A 12,642-nucleotide genomic window follows, 5' to 3' on the forward strand; every position below is an offset into this window, starting at 1 on the left:
CATTGGCTGCAGAAGAAGTGCGATCTGCAGCCCTCTGCATAGGTGGGACACTTAGATGAGCAGTAATGGCTATGTGGGACACTCTTCAAATTGGTTGACAAGGATTAAACCTAGCACAGATTTTGTGTCCTTACCTCTAGCTGCAGCCACTCCCCCTCCTTGTGCCTTCTTCTTGAGGTCCTCAATCTAAAGAGAGAGAGAGATAGGAAGGAATGGAATTAGAGGAGAGATGTAGCATAAGAACTAAACATTTTTGCATTTTCCCTTGGCCGCCACTTAATCCATCTCCCTCATTGGTGTTGAAATTTCCTGGCCTTTTATGCATATAGTATGAATTCTCCAGATTTTAGAAAGAGACTTTGCAGTCTTGAGGTAAGCTCATCCCTTGTGGTGTTGAGTGGAAGAATCTTCATTGCCCACTAAGCTTTACAGCAACACCTACCTTTCACTACCCTAAAATGTAGGTTCTGCATCTCCTTTCCTTTGTGCATTTGCCACAAATGGTCATTCATTGCTCGATTATACTCTTGAGGACTGTCCATGCTGATGTCATCTTCTGGAGGTCCCAGAACACCTCGCAGGTGGGGAAAAGTTCACCCTCATGCTCAATAATTATGAGGACAACTCTCCTTACTTCCCTTTCTGAGATGTTAGGTTGTCAAGCAGGAGCTGCCACTTTGCTGATGTGCCTGCTCTCCTAGAAGCAGAAAAAGTATCTGCATGAAAATGCACGCATCCATTTACATGTGTACAATAGTATGCACATAATTTTGGAGGTGGAGATATGTGTATTCTAAAACCTAACCAGTTTTTGCTATACAGGTTTTGTAATGCTTATATACATCTCTGCAGGCCCCCTTTTGCATGCAAATGCCATTCTGTGTATAGTTTTGAAAGATGGACTCCCTGTTTGTTATTATTATGTAAAATGACAATTATTTATACATGCAATCTATCTTAGTGGCCACAGTTGGAACTGGATATGGAATGGTATGGTCACTGCTTTACCTCTTATTTGCCATAGTCACAGTGCAGAGATTATCTGTGACGGGATGGAAAAGAAAGAAAAATACAACTGCTGTTCTCTAGTATTTGAACAGACAGTTGCAATTACCTTTCTAATGAATTTGGACAGAGCTAGAGACAAAGTAGAAGGCACATATAGTTTGGAATGGGATTCTCATAGACAGTCATTTTGTCCTCTGTTTCATTGCTTCTTTCATTATTGTAGGAAATCTTTCTTTTTCCATTTGCATCAAAAATGCTCACTGAAATGACCTGTTCTGGTACAACTTTTATCTAATTTTAATATCCTTTTGCCATGATTTTTTTAGTGGCTGTAAAACAGCATCCCTGTTTCTCAATGATTTTATGTCTTCATGCTAAGATACATAAGAAAACATATTTTTGAATATTCCTGTATTTGTATATAAAAAAGCTTTGGTCCCTGTCTTTAATAAATTATCATTTCTGGTTTATAGACACAGGGCTGTAGAAAGCCCTGGGCTGCATTTCCCATGGATTCCTGCCACCTAAGCATGGAGTTAGGAAGCTAGAACCCATATGAGTCAAATGTATCCCCTCACGATGGATAAATCTTGCTACAGAAAAAGTGGGTGGCCTTGGGGTTTAGCTGCTAAACCGCAACAGATTTAAAAAAAAAAAAAAAAAAAAAAAAAAAAGCCTGAATCTAGACATCTACATTTTGACTGCCTAGATTTAAGGAAATTTTCAGCCATGACTTCCTGCAGCTGACAATTAACCTAAGGTAAGTAGCAGATAGGATTTTATTTTATTTATGTATATACCGGCATTCATGAACAGGTCACATCATGCTGGTTTACATAGAAACTAACTTTAAAATGTTTGCATGTGCTCATATATGCATACATATGGGCACACACAAAACTGCTTTGGTATTTTATAACTTGTGCATATACGATGTATGCAGGTTATAAAATACACCTAAATATACTCAAGAACATGTGCACAGATGTAAAAAATCATGCAAATACATCTTTGCTAGGGATGTGAATCATTTTTTGACGATTTAAAATATCGTCCGATATATTTTAAATCGTCAAAAATCGTTAGAGGCGATATTTAATAGGAATTCCCCCGATTTATCATCAAAAATTGTAAATCGGGGGAAGGGGGAGGGGAAGGGGGAGGGCGGGAAAACCAGCACACTAAAACATTCCTAAAACCCACCCCGACCCTTTAAAATAAATCCCCCACCCTCCCGAACCCCCCCCAAATGTCTTAAATTACCTGGGGTCCAGTGGGGGGGTCCCATTGTGATCTTCCACTCTCAGGCCACGGGTGCGTTGATAGAAATGGCGCCGGCGCTACCTTTGCCCTGTCATATGACAGGGCAAAGGTAGCGCCGGCGCCATTTTGCTTCCTGTCTCCCAACGTCACGAGCATAGGAGATCGCTCCCGGACCCCCGCTGGACCCCCAGAGACTTTTGGCCAGCTTGGGGGGGCCTCCTGACCCCCACAAGACTTGCCAAAAGTCCAGCGGGGGTCCAGTAACGACCTCCTGCACTCGAATCGTGTTGCCGTACGGCCGGCGCCATTTTGGAAAATGGCACCGGCCGTACGTCTGTGTGTGAAAAAGAATATAAGCCTGGGGAGTGGTGAGAAAGTGAGAGCTTGTATGTATGTCTGCAGAGAATGTGAGCTTGGGGCGGGGGAAGAGCATATGAGAGTGAGAGATTGAGTGTGTGAGGGAGTCTGTGAGAGAAAGCGTGTGTGTGTGTGTGTGTGTGTGTGTGTGTGTGTGTGTGTGTGTAAGGAAAGAAGACAGTAGTAGAAGAAAGACACTGAAAAGGAATTAGGAAACGAGCAACAAGGGAAAAAATGGGAGAGACCAGGACCAACTGATTACAAAAATACAAAGATCAGATAACAAAGGTAAAAAAAATATATATATATATATTGAGATGTTACCAATTTAAATATAAACAAAGGAGAGAGGAGATTCAACTCACTCAATAAATCTAACAAATCAAGTATCGACGAACTTGTTACCCAACAATTAATTACCCGGCAAATGACAATATCATCAAGATTGTTGCTCTGGTATTGTAATTTGCAGCCTCTCACCACGCAATGGGCCGCAGACTGTTATCAGCTTACAGAGCTTCTTTTATTGTAATCATTTACTGTCATTTGTCCATTCACCAAATACCTTTATTCAAAAAACAGTCCTATAACCATGTTAATCTTTTTCAATAGTTTAAACTTTAACAGAAAGGAACATTCTTTAAATATCAAGTTCAACAAAATTGAATACTTAGCCATAAATTTTTCATCGAGCAGCTACAATGCTTTGCTGTTCAATTTAAACGTCCCAACATGTTTCGACTGAAATATCAGTCTTCTTCAGGGGAATTGTGATATCTCGAATCAGGCCAAAATATTCCGTGTACCCTAAAAATTAAAAACCATAAATTAAAACCACTCAAAGCAGACCACACAGCCAAAATCCTAGTATAAACTATAATCCATTGTTTAAGCGTCAGGAGATATACTCCACTTACCCGGACCAAGTTTACAGGTCTCACTAGGGATTCGAAAATGGCGCCTCAGCGTCCTAGTTGATCTCTGCAGCCGTGTTCACTCTAAATTTAAGCGCATCCCACTAGTTCTGACAACCGGAAATCCGGATCCTCTAAACCCAATGGACTCCAATTCCCACAATTCTACGCTCTTAAAACACCATGATTTTTAAAACACTGACCAGTCAATGTCTTTATTTAATCCGTTGGATCAACCGTGTTGAAATAATAAATCAATTTTTGCTCTCTTTGAAGGAGGTAACCGTCGAAATCACCTCCGCGACTCTTAGGCAGAGGTTTTTCTATTACGGCAAATCTTAAGACATCAAACGTATGCAAATGTGAAAGGCAGTGTTGTACTACCGGCGCTTCAACCTTACCGCGTGTAATGGCACTCCTGTGCTCAATCATGCGGGTCTTTAAACAACGTTTGGTTTTGCCAATATATAAACGGGGACATGGGCACCATAACCCATAAATCACACCCTTAGACTCGCAATTGGTGAGAGATCGAAGCTGAAATTTGCCATTAGCAAAAAACGGTAGAGCACTACCTGCAAAAGATTGAGTGCACACAGTGCAATTCCCACAAGGGAAGTGTCCTTTAATCCCGAACTCTCTGATCTCTCCATCATTCTTTTCATCTGCGAAGTCTGAGTGTACTATCATGTCTCTCAGGTTTCTTCCTCGCTTAAAGGCAAACCTTGGGAGTTCATTGAACCCATCATGTAAATGTAGAATGTGCCAAAATTTTTTTATGATATTCTGAACTTTATATACTTGTGAGGAGAATGGCAATACACAAACCAACCTGTTGTTGTCATGTTGTGCATTCTTAGGCAAAAAACAGTAAGTCTCTATTGATCCAACGTGCTCGTTTGTAAGCCCTCCTAACAATCTGAGGTGGGTAACCTCTTTGTTTAAAATTCTGGCTCATCACTTGGGCTTTCAATTTGTACTCTCTGATATCTGAGCACAGTCTTCTCAATCGCAAAAATTGACCATAAGGTAAATTATTGCGCAGATGGTGAGGATGACAGCTGTCATACCATAGCAATGTATTTCTGTCAGTCGGCTTCCGATATATGGAAAATTCAAACCCCACAGGTTGTAACATGATTAAAATGTCCAGATATGCTACTTGACTCTTATTGAAGTTATACGTGAACTTCAAATTGTTATCACAACCTTCCAACCATTCCATAAATCTTATGAATTCACTGAGCTCACCCTCCCATACCACCAGAATATCGTCAATATATCGTCTCCATAATTTTATATGGTTATTAAAGGGATTGTCTTTCACAAATTTTTCTTCGAAATTCCCCATATATAAGTTAGCCACGTCAGGCACCATTGTGGCACCCATAGCCACCCCTTTCTTTTGAAGGAAAAATTCCTTATTAAACATGAAAACATTTTGTTCCAGGGCTATTCATGCCAAAGTTGTTAAAAATGTGGATGGAATGCGAGATGTCACTTCACTCAATTTTGCCGCAATAATTTCAATAGCCTCTTGCTGCGGAATATTCGTATAAAGCGAAACCACATCAATAGTGGCTAGCGCCAAACGATCATTGGGGAATAATTGTGCAGTCAAGGACTCTAACTGGGACATCAAATCAGACGAGTCCCTAACATATGATGGGAGTCTACTCACCATCGGTGCCAAACATTTGTCGACAAAAATTACATAGAAACATAGAAACATAGAAACATAGAAATGACGGCAGAAGAAGACCAAATGGCCCATCTAGTCTGCCCAGCAAGCTTCACACATATTTTCTCTCATACTTATCTGTTTCTCTTAGCTCTTGGTTCTATTTCCCTTCCACCCCCACCTTTAATGTAGAGAGCAGTGATGGAGCTGCATCCAAGTGAAATATCTAGCTTGATTAGTTTGGGGTAGTAGCTGCCGCAATAAGCAAGCTGCACCCATGCTTATTTGTTTTACCCAGACTATGTTATTAGCCCTTATTGGTTGTTTTTCTTCTCCCATGCCGTTGAAGCAGAGAGCCATGCTGGATGTGCATCGAAAGTGAAGTATCAGGCACATTTGGTTTGGGGTAGTAACCGCCGTAACAAGCCAGCTACTCCCCGCTTTGTGAGTGCGAACCCTCTTTTCTTCTCCCCTGCCGTTGAAGCAGAGAGCTCTGCTGGATGTGTGAAGTATCAGTTTTTCTTCTCCCCTGCCGTTGAATCAGAGAACTATGCTGTATATGCATTGAAAGTGAAGTATCAGGCTTATTTGATTTGGGGTAGTAACCGCCGTAACAAGCCAGCTACTCCCCTCTTTGTGAGTGTGAATCCTTTTTTCCACATTTCCTCTTGCTGTTGAAGCTTAGAGCGATGTTGGAGTCAAGCCTGTGTATGTTTATTTAATAAGGGTATTGACTTCCAGGCAGTAGCCATCATTCTGGCGAGTCACCCACTCTTCATTGGCAGCCTCTTGACTTTATGGACACACTTTGATTCCACTTTGGTTCCAACAGTGAACCTCTGGTGGACACAATAGGTCTACCTGGGGGGTTCACTAGTGTCTTATGGACTTTCGGCAGTATATACAACACAAGTATCTTTGGGAAGTCAACTGTCAGAAATCTTTTTTCACAGGAAGTGATCCAGAACCTGGAAAAAGCCATTTCAACCAAATAATCAATGTCTTTTTTCATTTCTACAGTGGGATCTTCTAATAATCTGGAATAGTAAACAGGATCATTCACCTGACGCATCACTTCAGTCTGATAATTCTCTGCATCCATCACAACCACTGCCCCACCTTTGTCGGCTGCTTTGATGACAATTAAAGGGTCTTGTTTGAGTTCAATTAATGCACTCTGTTCAGATTCAGAGATGTTGGATTCTGTTGTAAATGCCAACTTCTGTAAATCACGTATCTCTTTAACCACTAAATCTCTAAACGTGCTAATAGCAGGGTCCATAATTCCCGGGGGGCACCACTTGGTTTTAGGAAAAACTATCGAAGAATCACTCTGGCACGCCTGGTTACCAAAATAAACCTTAAGCCAAAGTTGGCGAATAAATTTATACAAATGTTTCTCAACCTCAAATAGATCAAACTTCACAGTAGGTACATATGACAGCCCCTTCTCTAGCACAGCTATTTTGTTGTCGCTTAATATACAAGAAGATAAATTAATTACCGTTGATTCACTTAATCTTGATCCTGCTGCGAGCGAGTAACTGGACGGGATCGGGTTTGTTGTTGACTCGTTTTGGATCCTCGACCCACAAACTTGGAGTTTTTTTGCTCTTGGAACTTTACTCGTCTGTTCTGTTTGCCATCATTGGAATTTGTACCTTCTTCACCAGACGACTCAGACGACGACGAACTCAAATTATCAAAATTGCGTGGCTTTTTGTTCTGATTACTTTTATAGTTCGGTTGCATCCAATAGTACACAGAACCCTTTTGATAATCACGTTCATCGCGTAAAAATTTCTCAATTTTAGTCTGTTTAATTTGTACTGCCATGGCCTCTGCCGCCTTCTCAGTTTGATCAAATTTGATGTCAAACTCTTGAGTAGGCATTTCTTTCTTAACAGGTTCCATTAGCTGGGCAATCTCGGTTTTAATGCCCTCTACTGTAATTTTAGTTTGTTCTATAATTGCCAACATCAGGTCAAGGGAACACTTGTTTAAGATATGATTCCATTTTTGCATAAACGACGCGTCATCAGTATATAACAAGGGCTCTTTATTAACCCTTAGTCCCCGAGGAATTCTTTGTACTCTGCAATATTCAATCAATGTCTGTCCGTGCATATCCATGCGTATTGCCTTCTTCTTTAAATTTAAAATTTGTGTCCAAATCTCTCCCTGTGCCAACCCATCCACAGGTGTCGAGAAGAACGCTGGGGTCTGCAACACTTCTTGTAAATGAGTATGAGAAAAACTAAAAACATCCTGCCACATCGATGCCATCTTAAAATGCTCCCAAACAATAGATAGATAATCAAACAATATGAAGCAACTACCTCTCCTAAATTAATCACAAACAAAGGAGAGAGGAGATTCAACTCACTCAATAAATCTAACAAATCAAGTGTCGACGAACTTGTTACCCATGATTGAGTACAGGAGTGCCATTGAGCACAGGATTGAGCACAGGAGTGCCATTACACGCGGTAAGGTTGAAGCGCCGGTAGTACAACACTGCCTTTCACATTTGCATACGTTTGATGTCTTAAGATTTGCTATACTAGAAAAACCTATGCCTAAGAGTCGCGGAGGTGATTTCGACGGTTACCTCCTTCAAAGAGAGCAAAAATGGATTTATTATTTCAACACGGTTGATCCAAACGGATTAAATAAAGACATTGACTGGTCAGTGTTTTAAAAATCATGGTGTTTTAAGAGCGTAGAATTGTGGGAATTGGAGTCCATTGGGTTTAGAGGATCCGGATTTCCGGTTGTCAGAACTAGTGGGATGCGCTTAAATTTAGAGTGAACACGGCTGCAGAGATCAACTAGGACGCTGAGGCGCCATTTTCGAATCCCTAGTGAGACCTGTAAACTTGGTCCAGGTAAGTGGAGTATATCTCCTGACGCTTAAACAATGGATTATAGTTTATACTAGGATTTTGGCTGTGTGGTCTGCTTTGAGTGGTTTTAATTTATGGTTTTTAATTTTTAGGGTACACGGAATATTTTGGCCTGATTCGAGATATCACAATTCCCCTGAAGAAGACTGATATTTCAGTCAAAACATGTTGGGACGTTTAAATTTAACAGCAAAGCATTGTAGCTGTTCGATGAAAAATTTATGGCTAAGTATTCAATTTTGTTGAACTTGATATTTAAAGAACGTTCCGTTCTGTTAAAGTTTAAACTATTGAAAAAGATTAACATGGTTATAGGACTGTTTTTTGAATAAAGGTATTTGGTGGGTGGACAAATGACAGTAAATGATTACAATAAAAGAAGCTCTGTAAGCTGATAACAGTCTGCGGCCCATTGCGTGGCGAGAGGCTGCAGATTACAATACCAGAGCAACAATCTTGATGATATTGTCATTTGCCGGGTAATTAATTGTTGGGTAACAAGTTCGTCGATACTTGATTTGTTAGATTTATTGAGTGAGTTGAATCTCCTCTCTCCTTTGTTTGTGATTCATTTAGGAGAGGTAGTTGCTTCATATTGTTTGATTACCAATTTAAATATGTCATCTTTAGGAATGTGCATTTCTTATAATTTTTAATTTTGCCCTTTCTTAAATATTCCACCGTTCAGACATTTTAGTTTCTTAGGCTTTGTATTTTGGCTTTATCTGCATGTTTCTGTTTCTAATTTATAGTCTCTTATTTTTATATTAGGTAAGGGTCGGTATCCATTTTGCCTGTGTGCGACTTTTAAATAGAACATCTTTGACCAATGTGTTATATTTTAGCAACTTCTTAATCAGAAGAAAGATGTACCAAGCTTTTAGTGCAAGCTCAAAAAGAAGTCTCCCTATAATATACTTCAGGCAGAATAGCAACAGATGCCATACAGTTGTATATGTATGTATATACACACACATATGTACAATATATATGTGTGTGACAGAAATGCAGTATTTCTAGCATATAGTTTCTCTGTAGTAGTAGTCCAGCTTGTTCTGTTATTCCAGTAGGTGATGTATTAATGTTCTAGGGCCTGGTGTAGTATTTGCATTGCTGCTTTTTCATAAGGTTGCTGTTTGAATCCTGAGAGTCAGTGCTGTGATTGTATGGCAAGGTTCTAGATGCCTCTTTCTTTGCAAGAGTTTGTGTTACTTCACAAAATAGCAGTGGAGGGTTATTTTTTGCTGAGATGACACCAGAATTTGAATTTTTTTTTTCATGTTAGCTGTAATGTGAATTGCCCTAGCTCTGCGATACACCTGTTCTGATGATTAATTATATTTTATTGTATTTATGAAGATTTCTGGGTTTCTGCAAAGATGGTTCATGAAAGAATACATTAATTTTTGTTTTATTACATGATTGGATCTGATTGTTTTCTATACTTGAAATAATTGAAGTAAATTATTTTAAAGTTTCATACATGACACATAATGGCTGTTGCAAATTACTTAAGCCATTCTAGGGTGCAGTATATGGCATTATTTATCAATAAGAAAACAACTAGTAGGTCTCAGACCTGCATGCCTATAGCCCATCCATGTTATCCTTGTGCCCACCTAAAAAAATCAATTCTGGCTACGTCACCGGGTTTGAGATAGGTCTGTAGTTGGTGGGGTCAGAGGGATCCAGTTGGGTTTTTTTTTTAAACAGGTTTTATTATGGCGCATTTGAGTGCTTTGGGAAAGAGGCCTTGTTCTAGGGAAATATTTATTATGTTGGCTATTGGTTTCGCGATGATTTCAGGGACAAGCTTGAGGGTTTTTACTGAGATGGGGTCAAGTGGGTGGGTGGCTGGGTTGATTTTTTAGAACTTCTGTTGAGGCGGTGAGGTCAAAGTTGGTCCAAATGGGGGATGTTGAGGTGTGGGGAAATGGCTTATCCATGCATGCTTGGGGGTGAGAAGGTAATAGTTCGGTGATTTTTTCGGTAAAGAATTGGGCGAGATCTTCACATGTCTTTGAGGATCCTTCCTTTGACAGTGGATTGAGGCAGGGTTGAGTCAGACTGGAGACAAAGTTGAATAGTGCTCTTGGGTTGTATTGGTGTTGGTGGATTTTCTTTGCACAGAATTCCCATTTTGCTTTGTCAGTGTCTGTTCTATATTTGTAGTGTTCTGTATCTGTCTAGATGAGGTGAGGTGGGATGTTTTCTCCATCATTTTTCTGCTTGCCTGAGAAGTCATTTTGTGTTTTTCAGGTCTGGGTTGTACCATGGTGTTTTGTGGGGTATATCTGTGTTGATTTCTTTGGAGATGATTGGGCTTGCGGATTTGGCGATTTGGGCATTAATGTTGATCCAAGAGTTAATGGTGGTGTTTGCATCATTGAGGTCGAGGTTGTTCAAGGCATTAGGAAGGGTTTCTATAAGTACGTCACTGGAACATGGTTTGTGGAATTCGATGTATTTTTTGGGGAGGATGGCTTCCATGTGGCTGGTTTTTATTTGGAGTGTGGTCTGGATTAGCTTGTGGTCTGACAAGGGAATGCTGATTGTGCAGGGTGGGTTGTTGATGGATGTAGGTTTGTCACTGATGAAAATGAGGTCAAGGGTGTGACCTGATTTCTGAGTTGGTGACTTGATAATTTGATTGAAGCCCATTGCGGTCATGGTGTTCAGGAGGAGGTTGCACAGGGGAGGGAGGGGAGTGGTGTCAATATGGAAGTTGAAATCTCCAAGGACCAGCATGGACCAGCAGGTCCATGTTGATTTGGGTGGAGATGGTTTCAATGAGGTGAGATAGGTTGAGATCTAGGCATTTCGGTGGGGAGTATATTAGCAGTATTTGGAGGTGTCTTGACTTAAAAAGACCTATTTCCAGGGGGGGTGCTAGGTTAATGGGGTGGTGTGTAAGTTTGAATTTTTTTGTGCTAGGAGGAGTAGGCCGCCTCCTTTTTTTTGGGTCTAGGTATGGAGAATATGTCTTAGGTTGAGTGTGGGAGTTGATTTAGTAGGGGTGTGTCAGATTTTTTAAGCCATGATTTGGTGACGCATCAGAAATCTGGGTTGTTGTCAGTGATGAGATCATGTAAGATGGGGATCTTTTTGGTGACGGATTGGGCGTTTATGAGGAGGAGGGTTAGGATTGAGATTGTTGTTATGAGAGGGTCAGGGGTTGTGTGGATGGTTGTGATGTGTCTTGGGCGTTGTGGAGGGTTGTGTATTTGTGTGGGGTGTAGCTGCATTTTGGGAGGGGGGGTTAAAGTAGGTGTGCATGCTGAAGTTTGGTGGGGGGAGTCAGCTAGAGAGGGTTAGGTGGTAGAGGAACATCGCAGGGTCGGTATAGGTAGGGTAGGAGTGGGGGAGGTTAAGAAGGGATGTACGTAGTTTGTTTGAGCTGGGTTGTTTGAGGTTCAAGTGGAGGTAAGAAAATTGGTATGGTGGCTTGATGGTTTGTTGTTGATGGAAGATTGTCAATGGTACATATGAAGGGGCGTACTAAGGGGCAGGCCCCTTTGGTCGCGCTCCTTCGTGCGCGTGATGCCTGGCACGCGGTGCCACAGGTGATGGCCCTGGTTTAAAGGGCTCGCCGGTCTCGCACTGATGTCGTCGTCACTGCGCCTGGCCTCTGATAGGCCCAAGGGAGCTTGGGGGTGCGGTTAGGGCCGGGCCACGTGGTCACCTCTTCGGTTGCTGGTCTCCTGGTCGGCCGGTCGGGTGCGGTGAGTGAGGGGCTCTTTCCCCGATGGGGTGCGTCGATTGCATGAGCCCAGGGCGTCTGGATGAGGAGAGGAGGTCACTGCAGGTGAGGACCCTGGTTTAAAGTGCTCGCCGGTCTCGTGCTGATGACATCGCCGCTGCGCTTGGCCTCCGATAGGCCTGAGGGAGCTTGGGGGTGTGGTTAGGGCCGGGGCACGTGGTCACCTCTTCGGTCGCTGGTCTCGCGCTGGTCTCCTGGTCGGCCGGTCGGGTGCAGTGGGTGAGGGGGCTCTTTCCCTGATGGAATGTGCCGATTGTGCGAGTCCAGGGCGTCCGGATGAGGAGACATCTAAAAATTGGATTTCCATGTGCGACTTTTAAATAGAACATCTTTGACTAATGTGTTATATTTTAGCAACTTCTTAATCAGAAGAAAGATGTACCAAGCTTTTAGTGCAAGCTCAAAAAGAAGACTCCCTATAATATACTTCAGGCAGAATAGCAACAGATGCCATACAGTTGTATATGTATGTATGTATATATATATATATATACACACACATATGTACAATATATATAGTATATGTGTATATGTCCATTATATATATATATATATATATATATATATATATATATATATATATATATATATATACACACATGTATTCAGTATAGACAGTACATACATTTACAATATAATCCCAACTATTATGAAGAAAGAACAAAAGCTATTCTTTTCTTATCAGGCATTTTTTTTTCATATCCATCTGCCACCTATATTCTAACCCTATTATTTCCATATCTTCTTAATTTG

The sequence above is a fragment of the Rhinatrema bivittatum genome, chromosome 1 (genome assembly GCF_901001135.1).
Source record: "Rhinatrema bivittatum chromosome 1, aRhiBiv1.1, whole genome shotgun sequence".
Classification (NCBI taxonomy): Eukaryota; Metazoa; Chordata; class Amphibia; order Gymnophiona; family Rhinatrematidae; genus Rhinatrema; species Rhinatrema bivittatum.